Genomic DNA, 16,810 nt, shown 5'->3' with positions numbered 1-16,810 from the left:
TTAGATTTTTTTTGGAAATGGAAAAGTTATTTGAACCTTTAGACATTTTTTTTTTTTTAATCTTTAAAAACAAAGTGTACATACAAGTTTTTTTTGTTGATTTTCATGTTTGATATGTCAAGCTTTTATGGCTCATTAAACATGAGCTCATACTCAAAGAGGGAAAAAATATCAATTTTCAAAGGCCTAAAAATATGCAATTTGGTGCATTTGCTGATATTTATATGACCAAAAAGGAAAATTAAATTGAGATAGCTTATAATGTAAATCAGTAAGATCTTTATAGCAGACTACTTACATAAAATGCATATAAAATATCAGTTGTCACTCTATTTCTGAGAATAATTTGTCTTAGTAGATAATATTTAATGCTTAGTTTTATAATCAAAGCTCTTTAGTTTTTATTGTGGGGGCAAAACATATAATGCAATGCAATACAATGATGATTGAGGGATAAACAAATAAATGTTCCTCAAAAGCCATTGGTACTCAAATTTTAACATGATTTTTCATTAAAAAATATGTTTAATTAAATAAACCTAATTTGCTTCAGTCCCATAAGCGTTCATCTGGTAAAATTACTAACAATAAAAAAGTTATTTCTCACGTTTGCTTCATAAAAATCATTAAGGATTTCACAGCAATTGAACATGTGTAACATAACCTGAAGGGGGACATTTTTTTAGAATTACACTAAAAAGCCTTTTATTTGCTAAAAAAAAAAAAAAAAAAAAAAAAAAGTATAAAACTATTAATCTGACAAAATAAAGCATGATTGTGTACAATCATACATGCTGATATTCAAAAATAACAGACTTTATAGGGTTAACCTACAGTAGGATGTTATTAACGTTAAGTCCCAAATGTTTGTTTGTGTGTCTAGTTTCATGCTGAGCTGATTAATGGTTGGGAAACAAGTTTAAATTCATGTATTTGTTAATATAACTGCTAGCATCCTTTTACAATAAATCTGTGGGTTAATGTGCATACAGTCGTGGTTGTGTCCTGTGGTTGACAGCGTATGCCTCAAAGCTATGTCTGACTTCTGTCGACCTGTTAACGTGCAGCCGCAACCTTATCTGTGTCTGTTAAAATGTCCATGATCCCATATAAATGGCAAGATATGCATGTCAGTGGGATTTTTTGCAGTCTGGAATGCTATAGGCCAACTGATGTGGTTGTACACTAGAGTTGTTGATGTGTGTTAAAAAGCAATGGTTTCAGAGTTATCAGTGTGTGCTACGAACTGGTAAGCTGGAATCACACAAACTGCTTGTACACTGAGCCTGCCAATGAGACATGCCACAATTTTATGGGCCTTCACAGAACACGAAGATCTCCCAGGGTCCTAGAGTCAGAAGCTATGCATGATCTACTCTTTGTAGCGGTGGAAAAGTCATTCTTGCTGTGCCTATGATGTAAGTGATAATAACATTGCCTTATATAACTACTAGAAAACTTTATTTAACTTCTTTCATCATTTACTCACCCTGATGTAGTTCCAAACCCATAAGACATTTGTTGATAACACAAACAAAGAAACTAATACATATGAATCGAGTGGTTTAGTCCAAATTTTCTAAAGACACTCGATCGCTTAACAGATTGAATTTAGGCTTTTATTCACATATAAACATTGATCAGCGAACATAAACAGAAGTGCAACCGTACATGCTTTAAAGTCTACTTTCAAATAAAATTTTCCTGATAATTTACTCACCCCCATGTCATCCAAGATGTCCATGTCCTTCTTTCTTCAGTCGAAAAGAAATTAAGGATTTTTATGAAAACATTCCAGGATTTTTCTCCATATAGTGGACTTCAATGGCCTCCAAACGGTTGAAGGTCAAAATTACAGTTTCAGAGCAGCTTCAAAGAGCTTTAAATGATAGCAGACGAGGAATAAGAGTCTTATCTAGCAAAACGGTCGGTCATTTTCGAAAAAAAAAAATACAACTGTATATGCTTTATAAACACAAATGATCGCCTTGCAAGTGCTTCCGCCTTCCGTATTCTTCAAAAAGCTTCCGCTGTATGTCCTACGCCTTCCTTATTCAACTTACGGAAAAATGGAACTGGCGCCGCGTTCGCTCCATAAGTTGAATAGGGAAGGCGTAGGACATACAGTGGAAGCTTTTTGAAGAATACGGAAGGCGGAAGCACTTGCAAGGCGATCATTTGTGTTTATAAAGCATATACAGTTGTTGTTGTTTTTTTTTTTTTCGAAAATGACCGACCGTTTCGCTAAATACGACCCTTATTCCTCATCTGGTATCCTTTAAAGCCCTTTGAAGCTGCACTGAAACTGTCATTTTGACCTTCAACCGTTTGGAGACCATTGAAGTCCACTATTTATTTGAAAGTGGAGTAATTCTTTAACACACGAGAATGAACCTCATTGGTTCTTGCATGTGTCAAGCAAACATGCTTGAGCTTCTGTTTACCATAACTGATGTGTGAGTTGATGAATGTTTATATGTGAATAAAAGCCTAAATTCAATCTATTCATCATGTACAGCAATCACGTCTCTTCAGAAAATCTGGACTAAACCGCTCGATTCATATGGGGTGAATTCAGGTTGATTGAGGCACTTTTTCCAAGTCATCTCAATGGCAAAAAGTGTCCCAGTCACCCTGAATTCACCCTGGATTAGTTCTCTTTAAAACAAAGTAGTTGCATAGCTGTCTATAGAGTGAAAGAAATTGCTCAGATTTCATTGAAAATATCTTCATTTGTGTTCCAAAGATGAACAAAAGTCTTTCGGGTTTGTAACGACATGAGGGTGAGTGAATAATGACATCATTTTTTATTTTTGGGTGAACTAACCCTTTAAGTCTCAACTGTCCACTGTTTCTGGTCCAAGCTCTTTTGTGTGCATTTTATCATTTTAGACTACACATCTGTCAAGACCAGCTTCTTTAAAAAGATCATTTGACTCTTGTTCTGGATGCCTTTCAATGACCTTTACTAAGCCAGCTGTTGATTTGACAGGCCATGATCTGATTCACTCATCATTTAGGGATTCTTGTTTTTGTTTTTTGACAATTTCTTATGTTCATGCCAAGTTATGGATTCCTTCAAATGCACGCTTCAAACAAATATAGTAGACACTATGCATTTTTAGATTTAATATATATAATGTATTACATAAAAGCATGTGCTCAGTTCCACAGTCTCACAAATCAGAAATCAGATCAAATAGAGTGACACCTGTAGCAAGAACACCAGCATTTTCTACAAATAAACATTCAATGAAATTATGTTGTGTAATCACAAGAAAACTTTAAAGATGAAAGCCCTGATGTCCCCTTGATCATTCAGATCAGGGGTGGCGAACTCCGGTCCTGGAGAGCCTCAGTCCTGCAGAGTTTAGCTCTAACCCTGATAAAAACTCACCTGCCTATAGCTTTCTAGCAACCTTTCAGACCTTGATTAGCTTATTCAGGTGTGTTTGATTAGAGTTGGAGCTGAACTCTGCAGGACTGTGGCTCTCCAGGACCGAGTTTAGCCCCTGATTCAGATCAAACGCACGTTTTATTAAACAGAAACATGTGAAAATAACAGGCAAATGTATAATATATAATGTACCTATATCATTATTTTAATGATATCATCATACAATAATGTCATTAACATTTATCATTATATAAAATATATATTTTTAGCACCCAGTGTAGATTTGCTCTATAAAACACACACACACACACACACACACACACACACACACACACACAAGCTGTATGGCATGCATGCTTAGTTTATCTAACCAAAAAAAGGAATGTAAACATTAAGAATTGACATTTTACAATTAAATTTTACAAGGCTTTAAACTAACTAACTAAACTAAAAAACAAAAGTAACATTATAAGGACAACAACAAAAAGATAACAGAATGTTGTAGATTAATAGGCCTATCTAGACTGACTATAACAATAAACTATTGGTACATGGTACATTTGGTACACTGTAAAATAACATTTTACAATATTACAATACTGTAGGCCAAAATAAGACAAAGATTAACCTATGTTTTAAGAAAATACTATTTCAGGCTAACGTTACTAAAGAATTTCATGTTAAAATCAATGTGCAATTTCTTTGTAATTATTTGTGAAATTTACTAGCAATTTCTGAGTGATTTTTTTGTCAGTGTTGCTCCACGAATAGAATCGGACTTGTACCTTATTTACATTTTGCATCAAATAGGTAGGCCTAACTCCTTTATTCCTTTCATTCAGATGTCAAATTTCAACTTATTTGTTTGTATCTTCGCGTGGTTTTGGTAAAACAAACACATATGAATTCGTGTTAAATTTAAAGCCCAGGTTGCATATCAAATAAAGTCGTTAAAGTGTTCGGTTGCTTACTTTCTTTTGTCCGGATAGTTACCGCCTTATCGCAGTGCCACTGAAATGCGCAAAAATTCGGAACACGCAGTCAAAGCACATGATTAATTGGCAATACTTTATAGGGCAAGACTATTCCTGTTTGAAAAAAAAAAAATGTTGTAATTTAATTTTGGAGTTGGATAGTTCAGTTCAAGACCTTCAACACTTTATTGAAGAATTTTCAGCAATATCTGGAGAAAATTATTGGGGTAATTAAACTTCCGGAAGCCATGCTTTAGGGCGGTCACGATTGTTGCAGCGATTCCCGTTTCGGCTGCAACCAATTTCATCAGGGATTCGCAATTAAACACTTTTTTCTTCATTACGTTGAAATTACTCTAATTTATGGCTTCTTCAGGGGCATATATCATAATGACCTCTGTCTTAAAAGGTTTATTTCAACTTAACGTTTTCGGTTAAATTAATTTTAGTTTTTTAAATGGATTCTGTTTAACCTCGGAAGAACTACTTAGTGATCTTATTTATACCTTTGGGACTAAAAGCATGCATATACAATTTTGAGAGTGCAGGTATATAAAATGAAATTTGTAAAGCAGATTTGAAGCATATTGGATCACATAGGCTTAATAAATCCATAAAAATGTATATATTTGTATTTTATACATAGCCTACGTAAATATATGAAATTAAATGGCTGCTGTTATGTTGTTGGCAGGTCCATTATGAAAACTGCTATTAAAAAATGCATTTAAAAAAAGTCTCACATTGTCCAAGTGCATAACTGGCATTTTTGCTAAGATATTCTGTAGCCTGTAGTACCCGCATATATATGTATGGATGTTATGTATGTACAATAGAGCTGAACAAAACTGACTTTCAGCAAAGTAGACGTAAAGACACTAAATATTGCTGTGATAAATGCTTGACTGTCCTCCTCCAGAAACACCTGGATTTAATTTCAGACTGTTTAAGAAACTGTGGAAAGAGGTTTTAGACTTTTTTGTGAGATATATGTCTTCCATTTTTTTTACGGTGAAGAATACAGTTTGTCTTGTATGGATCCTACTGTGACCATAGACTCTGTAACCCTTTGGAAGCCTATTTTGCAGGCATCTTTTTTTTTTTTAGACATGGGCTTATGAATTTGGTTAGGAGTTGTCTCTGGTTGTATCTCATACAGTGAAGATATATTCACCCAGATCATATTTACTCATAAGAACTTAATAAATAAATTCACATTTGTTTTTACTTTCATTTTTCAAATAGTCCAAATATGCTGATTTGGTTGATTTTGATTTGGTTTATTCAGCAGTGCTGGTCTGAAGAAACTGATAGTGGAATCTGCCTGTTTAAGTCCTGCATTCATTCTTCTTTGAACAGGTATAATAGTAATATTAAATAATAATACTAATGTGATAGGAATGTGACAAGAATTACTATAGAACGATCTTAAAGTTTTTTTCTTTTAGTGCATTTACTGCCAGGTCAAAGCTTCATGAAGTGCTGATTTTTAAACAGTTTTTTAAACAGTATACTCTGCTGTCTAAACCTCATTTCACCTACAGTCAAATGACATAAATCACTGAATTCTCTAGTGTATGATGCTGCTTTAAACAAACGGCAAACCCAGAAGCCCTGTTCATTATGCATGCTGTCTCTCATGCCACCTACTGGTCAACACATTCTGCCTTGCAAGCATATTTGACACCAATATCAAAATACATCATTATCATTATACAGGAAGTTTTCCTGAGACTTGAACAGTGTATCTTTGGTTTCATTCCATGCATTTGATGTCTTAGAAATCATAACAATCAGAACAGCACAATCAATGCCTATAGGGCTCCATAAAAAACACTGAAACCAAATTATTTACATGACATTCAGTTCTATTAATGGTTGTTTCACCAATGGAACAAGTGAATACTGTTGCTCCTGTGACATCAGACTGTAAAACCTTTTTGATTCTAAATGGAACCTTTAGTTTTTAAAAGTGCAAGGCTTTTTAAAACTAGTGCAAGGCAAGGACTAGTGCTAGTGCAAGAAATTATGTTTTAAATAGACAGTTCACTCAAAAATGAAAATTCTGTCATCATTTATTCACCCGCATTTAGTTCCAAACCTGTATGACTTTCTTTCTTCTGCAGAATATAAAAGCAGATCATTTGAGAAATTGGCTTTTGCCATCCAATGGAAGTTAATCATAACCAAAACTGTTAACTACCAACAGTTTTAACTATGTTCCGCAGACGAAAGAAAGTCATACAGGTTTGGAAAGACAAGAGGGCGAGTTTATGGCGGCATCCGAAAACCTAGGTAGCTGTCTTGCTGCCTCGCTGTCTTATAAGAGAATGACTTATACGGCAGCATTTGTGCGTGAAGGCACCTCACGAAAATTGATATCGGACAGACTTCTGAGGCAGCGTAACAGTTTAATGATCTACAGCAATATAGCGTGAGCTTTGGTGAGAACTAAACAAATATTTAATTACTACAGTAGTAATTTCTCGATAGAAATGATATCAAAATTGAAATATGTTGGTCAAAATCGTACATTTATACACACACTGAGCAGCAAACGCAACCTCCGGACGCCATCTTTATTTTTCTAGCTCAACTGTCACAGAATGGAAAGCACAGGATTGTGGGATATCAAAGGCAGCTAAGGATACATCTATGCTTACTTCAAAAATCGATCTGAGGAAGGTATCTCATGAGAGAGGAAGTGAAGCTAACATTGGATTCGGACGTGCCTTGATGCCTTACTACCTTGAAATGTGTCCTCTAGGTAGCTGTCTTGCTGCCTCGCTATCTTATAAGAGAATGACTTATACGGCAGCATTTGTGCATGAAGGTACCTCACGAAATTGATTTCGGACAGACTTCTGAGGCAGCGTAACAGTTTAATGATCTACAGCAATATAGCGCGAGCTTTGGTGAGAACTAAACAAATATTTAATTACTACAGTAGTAATTTCTCGATAGAAATGATATCAAAATTGAAATATGTTGATCAAAATCGTACATTTATACACAAACTGAGCAGCAAACGCAACTTTCGGACGCCATCTTTATTTTTCTAGCTCAACTGTCACAGAATGGAAAGCACAGGATTGTGGGATATCAAAGGCAGCTAAGGATGCATCTATGCTTCCTTCAAAAATCGATCTGAGGAAGGTATCTCATGAGAGAGGAAGTGAAGCTAACATTGGATTCGGACGTGCCTTGATGCCTTACTACCTTGAAATGTGTCCTCGGAAGGCAGCATTTTCCAGTTTTCGGACACAGCCATTGTCTCTATTAAAGCGGAACTCAGTAAGATTTGCGAAGCTCCCCTACAGTTTCCTTCAGTGAATCACACTGTCGTAAATACTCCAAGCGCAGCTCTGGACTACAACGACTACAACGCTCACCAGCGCAGTAGTTTTGCAAATACAGTACAAGAAATCTTGATGGAGGTGGGTAATTTGCAAATACAGTACACTCGATGGAGGTGAGTAATTTTCGAAATTGTCTTATAAAGTCATAATATATACATTGTTTTTGAATTACCGTAAAGCATTTTGTCACTCTCGCGTGAATGTGAACATGAGGCGAGATTGTTTCAGGTCAGTGCAGCTCAACTTGCAAGTGATGTATTCTGGCGTAGACGTGCCCAGTGCCGCGTTAAGCCTTCGCGGGGCTCTGGGCTAACGAACTCAGACGAAAATTACGCGATGTGAACGCCTGAAGTATACCTTGGTGTTAAGTCTGTAATAGCGGGCCACCAATCCACCAGGCCCATATGCACGTGCATACCCAGACGCTACGCCACTGTCCTGGTTGTATTCCTGCGTGCGTGTCCACTGCGCCTGCGACGATGCGATTTAAAACGCAAAAGAGGATTGTCTCGGGGGCCCCCCAGTGTTCGGGGCCCTGGGCTGCAGCCCATTAGGATAACGCGGCCCTGGACGTGCCAGAGGGGGTTAGTGCACGCCTCAAACACACCACTACAAGTCAATTAACCATCGTAAGGACTTAGAAAACTATTTATGAAGGTAAAAAAAAAGTTACTTAGTTCTGCTTTAAAGGTGCCCTAGATTCAAAAATTGAATTTACCTCAGCATAGTTGAATAACAAGAGTTCACTACATGGAAATGACATACAGTTAGTCTCAAACTCCATTGTTTCCTCCTTCTTATATAAATCTCATTTGTTTAAACGACCTCCGAAGAACAGGCGAATCTCAACATAACACCGACTGTTACGTAACAGTCAGGGTGTACGCCCCCAATATTTGCATATGCCAGCCCATGAGCAAGCATTACACAAGGGCAAAACGTCTGGATGTGCACAGCCGAATCATCAGACTAGGTAAGCAAGCAAGAACAATAGCGAAAAATGGCAGATGGAGCAATAATAACTGACATGATCATTGATATCATGATATTTTTAGCGATGTTTGTAAATTGTCTTTCTAAATGTTTCGTTAGCATGTTGCTAATGTACTGTTAAATGTGGTTAAAGTTACCATCGTTTATTACTGTATTCACGGAGACAAGACTATTGTTATTTTCATATTTTAAACACTTGCAGTCTTTATAATGCATAAACACAACTTCATTCTTTATAAATCTCTCCAATAGTGTAGCATTAGCCATTAGCCACGGAGCATAGCCTCAAACTCATTCAGAATCAAATGTAAACATCCAAATAAACACTGTACTTACGCGATTAGACATGCTGCATGACGAACACTTTGTAAAGATCCATTTTGAGGGTTATATTAGCTGTGTGAATGTTTATGTTGTTAGGCAAGCGCGAGCTCTTGGGACGTGGAGCACGAGAATTAAAGGGGCCGCGTACCCTGAATCGGCACATTTATAATGATGCCCCAAAATAGGCAGTTAAAAAAATTAATAAAAAAAAAAACTATGGGGTATTTTGAGCTGAAACTTCACAGACACATTCAGGGGACACATAAGACTTATATTACATCTTTTGAAAACATGTTCTTCGGCACCTTTAAATAATTTCTCTTATCTGCATTTCACATCTGCTTTTGATTGTGTACCAATCTAGCTTGTACTTGAAACTTGTTTTGTATACTGAAAATATTGATGACAAATTGTTTGTGATCTTCCTGATTTGATTGTTGCTTTGGATAAAAGATACAGAAAAAGAGTACAAAATAATACAAAGACAATAAATATGCAACACAGATGTGTTGTCCTCACTGGTGAAGATCTTACAGAATAAATTAATACATTTAAAAACACCAACTAAGTAAATAAATAAATAATCCTGCTATGCTTTCCTAAAACTGTCAAAATAAAAGAGGCAGGATTGAATTGAATTGTGATTGGCCTGGCCATAAAAATCATACACCCTGATAGTAATTAAGCAAGAGGGCGATCTGACTTTTTGTGGTTGGGGAAGAGTCTTAAAAAGGCTCAGCTCTTGTAAACAGCATCAGAGGGAGCTCATTCAGACCGACCTGCATCATTCACATGCCACTTATTACTCGTTCCCCAACCGTTAAGCCTTCTCTCTGCGTTGTAAAAAAAGGTGTGCACCAGTATGCAGTAAAGAAATCTGCAATAAACCGCCTTCACTGGAACTACACAAGAGCCCGATCTTTAACTCCACTGGCTCGGAGTCCTTCAGCAGCCTCTTGAATGTCATGGGGAATGTGAGATATTTTAACAGGGCCTGAGCTGGTGCACTGAGTGCAAAGGGATGATCTTAACCCTTAGGAGACAAACATGCATCTGTGATTACATCGCACGGATTAGCCTGTAGCTTCTGTTAAAGACCTGCTTATACTATAATTCATAGCTGCACGGTATGATGACATTAGACCATTTCTGAAAGGAAGATTATATCCATATAATTCACCTTCTGATCAGACCTTGAACATCAAATAGATAAATACCGAAAAACAGTGCTATTGTAATGGTGAGTGATATGTTTAAAGGGCCCTCCCGTGAGTTAAAGCATCTCTGTGCAAATTTCCATGCACCACCCAGGTGCAACTCACCCATTTTTTTGGGTGCGAGCGCCCCTTAACCAGGCGCAGACATCAAACGAGGGCTCATAAACAGGCTGGGTTTGTAGAGGCTGCAACCCAAGACATGGCTTTCATCGTTGGTACTATTCGGGGGAACCCTGGGGGGTCTGGAAGGAGAGGGATGCTGGACACGGGAGTGGTTTTTATAGACAGGTACTGTAACCGGAGAGCGCTGCTTCTGCCTGCTTCAGCGTCACCCGCTTTCTTTACAGACAGGCAGCTGGCCATAAGTGCCTGCCTCCGGGCATCTTGTCCCACCACCCTCTCTGCTCACAACCTCCCTCGTTCACGGACTCACTGTCCCTAGGTTTGGTGAAAGCAGGAATAGATGGTGATTTTGACCACTGGATCAATACACTGTAAACCCAAATAAGTAATCATCAAAATTTCTTAATCAAAAAGAAATTAAAAGTTTAAAGGTGCCCTAGAATTAAAAATTGAATTTATCTTGGCATAGTTGAATAACAAGAGTTCACTACATGGAAATGACATACAGTTAGTCTCAAACTCCATTGTTTCCTCCTCCTTATATAAATCTCATTTGTTTAAACGACCTCCGAAGAACAGGCGAATCTCAACATAACACCGACTGTTACGTAACAGTCGGGATCATTAAAATGTACGCTCCCAATATTTGCATATGCCAGCTCATGTTCAAGGCATTAGACAAGGGCAGCCAGTATTAACGTCTGGATTTGTGCACAGCTAAATCAACAGACTAGGTAAGCAAGCAAGAACAATAGCGAAAAATGGCAGATGGAGCGATAATAACTGACATGATCCATGATATCATTATATTTTTAGTGATATTTGTGAATAATGTACTAATGTACTGTTAAATGTGGTTAAAGCTGCCATAGTTTCTTACTGTATTCACGGAGACAAGTTATTTTCATTTTTTAAACACTTGCAGTCTGTATAATTCATAAACACAACTTCATTCTTTATAAATCTCTCCAACAGTGTGTAATGTTAGCTTTAGCCACGGAGCACAGCCTCAAACTCATTCAGAATCAAATGTAAACATCCAAATAAATACCATACTTACGCGATTAGACATGTTGCATGACGAACACTTTGTAAAGATCCATTTTGAGGGTTATATTAGCTGTGTGAACTTTGTTTATGCTGTTAAAGGCAGTCGCGAGCTCCATGGGCGGGGAGCGTGAGCCTTTAAAGGGGCCGCAGCCTAAATCGGCTCATATTTAATGATGCCCCAAAATAGGCAGTTAAAAAAATTAATTAAAAAAAATCTATGGGGTATTTTGAGCTGAAACTTCACAGACACATTCAGGGGACACCTTAGACTTATATTACATCTTTTAAAAAGACGTTCTATGGCACCTTTAAGTTGGCAGAATTGTCACATTTTTATTTTGTATTCATACATGTTGATTGCTCTTAACTTGAAATATTTGACTTAACTAAAGGCACCCACACATTACAAGATAATCGGGACGATTTTGGACCAATTTTTCCCCTTCCGACTAGGTAAAGTCCTGATTATTTTGATGGTTCTACAGATTATCTTATCAGACTTTCCTGTCGTGTGAGGTATGTTAAAGGAATAGTTAACCCAAAAATGAAAATAATCCCATGATTTACTCACCTTCAAGCCATCCATGACTATCTTGTTTCAGATGAACACAATCAGAGTTATATTAAAAATATATCTTGACTCTTCCAAGCTTTATAATGGTAGTGAATGGTGTGTTGTTTTTTGAAGCCCCCAAAAAAGTGCACCCATCCATCATAAAAATAATCCATATGGCTCCAGGGGGTTAATAAAGGCCTTCTGAAGAGAAGCAATGGGTTTTTGTAAGAAAAATATCCATATTTAAAACTTTAAATTTAAACTTTATAACTAGCTTTGGCGAACAGTGAATAGAATCTGTTAGTGTGTGTGGTGTGCTGTATTGGTCACAGCACTCCAAACACTACAAAACTGTTAAATCTATGATTTTTTTTTCATGTTTGTGGTCTCTCACGTTTTGAAAATCTGAAAAGATTTTAGAAATCTTATAGTGTGGCCCAGCCTCATACATTTAACTTTAAATTATCATGTAATCTCAAGTTCTCAACTTCAATATTTTTAGTAGTTGGAACTTAAATAGCTTTTTAACTAGCTAATTCAGCCAATGCTAATTGGTAACACAATACTTTGAATAGCATAGCAAATGCTGAATGAGTAAAGCAATATAGAACATTTAACATTTACTCTGAATAGCTTTAACATGCTCATTGTTTCTGCCTAAAATGAATACTTCCTAACTGCATGGTTTCTATTATCTTGAACTGTACATTTCTGAAATGGACACACAGTGACCTCTAATAACAGATCACTCTAAATTGTAATGTAGACACATGCATTTTCTGTAAAGCTGCTTTGAAATATGTATTGTGAAAAGTGCTTCACAAAACATTAAACACTACTGGAATTACCACTGACCATTAATCTTGCACAAAACATTATGTAACACTTATATATTTCACTTAGACTTATATGCTGGCAAACACAACAGAAATCCCCAGCCCAGTTTTTGAAGTTCCTCTAAATTAAAAGAAACAAGTTCATTCAGCTAATTTAAGTTTGCCCTACTCAAACGAATTAATTATTTTGAGCGTTAGGGTTTACAGTGTATATAGTTTGTGTGTTGATATATTTTTCAGAAAAATGAGGACAACACAAAGGCATGTATAAAAGTCTAGTGACTTATCACAGACAAATCCAAATACATTCTGAATAATCAAAACAAACCATGATCAGTTTCAATAAATACTTCTAAGTTACTTAAATTACATCTTTCCCATAGTTTTCTAAAATCTAATTGAGATCAGCCCAGCCCAGTCAGTAGCACCCCGTGAAGATGAGAGCTTGCCTAGGCCTTGAGTGATGAAAAAAAAAAGTTACTGCATAGTAAAAGAAAATGATTTAATAAATTGCAATGCACAGTATTTTGGGGTAGGTAATATTTTTTTTAAAGTATTTTGAAAAACGTCTCTTCTGCTCACCAATGCTGCATTTATTTCATCAAATATTTTATTATTATCACTGAAAATGGTTGTGCTTAATACTTTTTGTGGAAACCATGATACGTTTTTAAACATTTTGTCGAAATATAAATGTCTGTATTGTAATTTTCAATCAATTGAATGCATTCCTTGATGAATAAAAGTATTAATTTTCCTTAAGAATATTATTTTCTATTATTATTTTCTATCTTTAAAGCCTTTCTAGGGACCTTCGCTATATGTAATCTTTTCTTGGTGTTTTAGATTGGTGTTTTCTTGGTGTTTTTTATACTCTCCCTACAAAAATAAACTCATAATTAAATAAACTCAAAATTAATTTAATCTTTTAATAATTAAACTTATAATAAATATGATAAAACAAAATTTCACATATGTGCATTCTTTATTTCAAAAACCAGTTGCACTTAGTTTTATGTTGTTATGAATTGTGATGAGCCTAAAAAGAGGGTTTGTTGTTGGTTTATTTAGGAGGCAATGCTGCCCCCTGGATCAAGAGGTCTCTCATTTCCAAAGCTGAGAAATGGAAACAAGCAAAGCCTTAAACATACTTATAATAACATATTTATAACATCTATAAAAAATAGACTTGTTTGATGTTTGTTGATTTTCAGGACCTAAATGGAACATTCTTATCTCCAAAAGAACAGGATGAATAGGCAGATCCCTCTTTGCATTCATCTTAATGAGCAAACATTCGACACATGTAATAACAAAAGCTGGTGCCACTGTAGTTTATTCTTTAACTTGCCTCATCACATTGTCTGCAATCAGACAGCTAGAGATGGCAATAAAGATTCACTCATGTTTGCTGTACAGAGTAGAAGTAAATGTTATCAGCAGATCAAAACCTTTATTCGTCGGCAAGAGATTTTTTTTTGCAGTTGTGTTTTCCAGATGAACAACAACAAAACAATCTGGTTTTGTATATATAGTGGAATTCAATAAAACCCACTTTGATGGATTAATCTTGTACAAATCATGAAGTTAAGTATTTTTAAAAGTTCTATTAATATGTATACCCCATATGATTAAAAAAAAAAATTGTTTTTTTTTTTCTTTACTTATTTACTAGAAATAAAATATTTTATTACAGTATATTATTTACATTTTTAATATCTTTTTTATTTGTCTATATTATAAAATGTAAAGGTAATGCAATTAAGGCATTAAATAAATTACACATTGACATTTGCCAACATACAGTATGAGACTCTTAGTAACACAGACACCACAGGGGGCAGTATTGAGTAACTAACAAAAAAATTGTCCAAAACAGCTCTCTTGTGTTTTCAGATGGTACATTCAGAAGGTCAGCATTGGCCTCAGTGTGCAAATGTGTGTGCAAATGATGGGAATTGAAAAGATTATGAAAATAAGGAGCAAACTTTATGTTTATGCAGCATTTGAGTGGACCATCCTTACAGTAATTTTTTCCTAGCAGTATTTTTTTTTAATCTATATTGAATCTATATTGCAATAGATGAGTTTTGCTTGTCCATACTAACAATACTATAGTCCAATGATTGCTGAGTGGCAGCCAACCTGAAACCACCTCATCACGTCTCCATGAGCAAGGTGGCCATTTTCTTTTCTTCTTTTTCTTCTGAGTGAGACCTATAAATCAATACACGCCCTGCACCTTCCCTCCTCCCTCCCAGTGCTTTCAATTAATCCAAATGATTTCTACAGGAAATCCGAAGGGCCAATCAATTCACCTGCACATTTCAATACTCTGCCCAATCCGTCCGTGGCTTGCGCACGCCTCCATTGCTCTTGTAAAAACATTATTAATTGCTGCTCCAGCGAGCCATCCATCTTCCACGACCTCAGCAAGGGGCCAAGCAGGCAGTGCGCAGCCCAGGAGTGTAATAATACTTTGAATGACTGCTCGGGCTCTTCACATCCCTCTCAGCCCATTAAAAAAACAGCAGCAGCTCCTCGGGAAAGCACTTGCTCACTGCTCTGACGTGGATGAAGCTGATGTCTGTGAGAAAAGGTTTGTGGGGGATGGTTGAGAAAAGAATCAGAGGCATTAGTTCTATTGATTATGTGGCTTTTCTGTATTATTATTGTGCTATTATGGAGTGGCTGAATACTTCCTGAATGCAGCAGTTGGGAGGTTTTAAGCTGCTGTCACTTGGGTCCAGCATTAGAGATTCGTTCATGTAAGTGAGTGTATCTAATGTTCATATGTCTGTGTGTCCGTGCGTGTGTGAATGTGCAACATCAAAAGGACGGGATGAGCCTTATTTACAAGAAGCTGTAACCAAGTGTTTCCCTCCCCCATCTGTCTCTTTTTCTCTCTCCATCTCGAGCCAAAAATGAGCAGCTGGTCTGTGGACTCAAAAGGTTTTCTTTTTCTAAAGCCAAAACACACACACACACACACACACACACACACACACACACACACACACACACACACACACACACACACACACACATACTCAGAGCTAGTCATTGTCTGCTCTGTTATCTATAAGGAGAGGTACAACAACAGAACAATCATAAATCTGATCCATCAAATCAAACCTGTCTACAAGTCTATTACTAGAAGTACGACAAATAGGAATGTATCCCACATCTGTATGGAAACATAACACTTTCATTGTTCCTCCAAGGATATAATATAAAGACCTCTTCATTCATAATATGGGAAAATTTAAGTGCTTTTTGGGTATCACAAAGTGCAGATACCTGCTAAGATGAAAGAATATGATATAAGTATACACTATTCTGAATTTAATTGAGAATGGCTTTTAAATTGTAATGTTTGCATAGATATTTGATGCTACACTGTAAAAAATGACCGTGATTTTAACAGTAAAAGACTGTAAAAATGCTGCGGTGAAAAACTGTTGATTGGTTTACAGAAAGTTTCCGTACTATATACGGTGAATAACTGTAATAGATCTAATGGTACATTTAATGTAATTTTACGGTAAAATACCGTTAAATTGACAGTTTTTGGAAGTGAAAAATAACAATTCATTGTAAAATTTACAGTGAAAAACCGTATATTGACATTCCCACAATTCCCTGCGTGATACTTCACATTTGATATATTTTCGTTGAAATAACTCTGTTTCTTCTTAGTTTTTCTCATTTTTTTCTAATCAGTTATGTACATTAGGGTTTTATGTTACATCTAATGTTGTTAAATTAATGTTTATTGCATTTTTAAAATTTCATGCATGTTACCACGATGGTGTTTAGTGTGTGTGTGAATGACACTGTGTGCACCTTCTATATATTAGTATTGTGCTTCTCAGCTTGTGGAAAAGCTGCTTGTAATGAACTTTGATTCATCATGTGACTTTCATCACCACTGTGTTTGGTGACTGTCAGTGTATTATAAAGGTACAAAACAGATATTAG

The 16,810-nt window shown here is 36.1% G+C and overlaps 1 long non-coding RNA gene across 4 annotated transcripts in view; it reads right to left on the bottom strand.

The window, feature by feature from the left end:
• The window catches only part of LOC125273035, a 36,244-nt gene that overhangs the window by 7,091 nt on the left and 12,343 nt on the right, over positions 1–16,810 (bottom strand). The window contains exon 3 of one of the 4 annotated variants that reach the window (XR_007185992.1): positions 14,603–15,416. The exons of 2 other annotated variants lie outside the window; for them this stretch is intronic. This is a non-coding gene — a long non-coding RNA (uncharacterized LOC125273035). One more of the 4 variants, XR_007185990.1, reaches the window with a different exon arrangement.

This window comes from Megalobrama amblycephala, linkage group LG1 (assembly GCF_018812025.1).
Source record: "Megalobrama amblycephala isolate DHTTF-2021 linkage group LG1, ASM1881202v1, whole genome shotgun sequence".
Lineage (NCBI taxonomy): Eukaryota > Metazoa > Chordata > Actinopteri > Cypriniformes > Xenocyprididae > Megalobrama > Megalobrama amblycephala.
The sequence above is the reverse complement of the archived record's forward strand: the minus strand, read 5'-3'. Positions and strand labels throughout refer to the sequence as shown.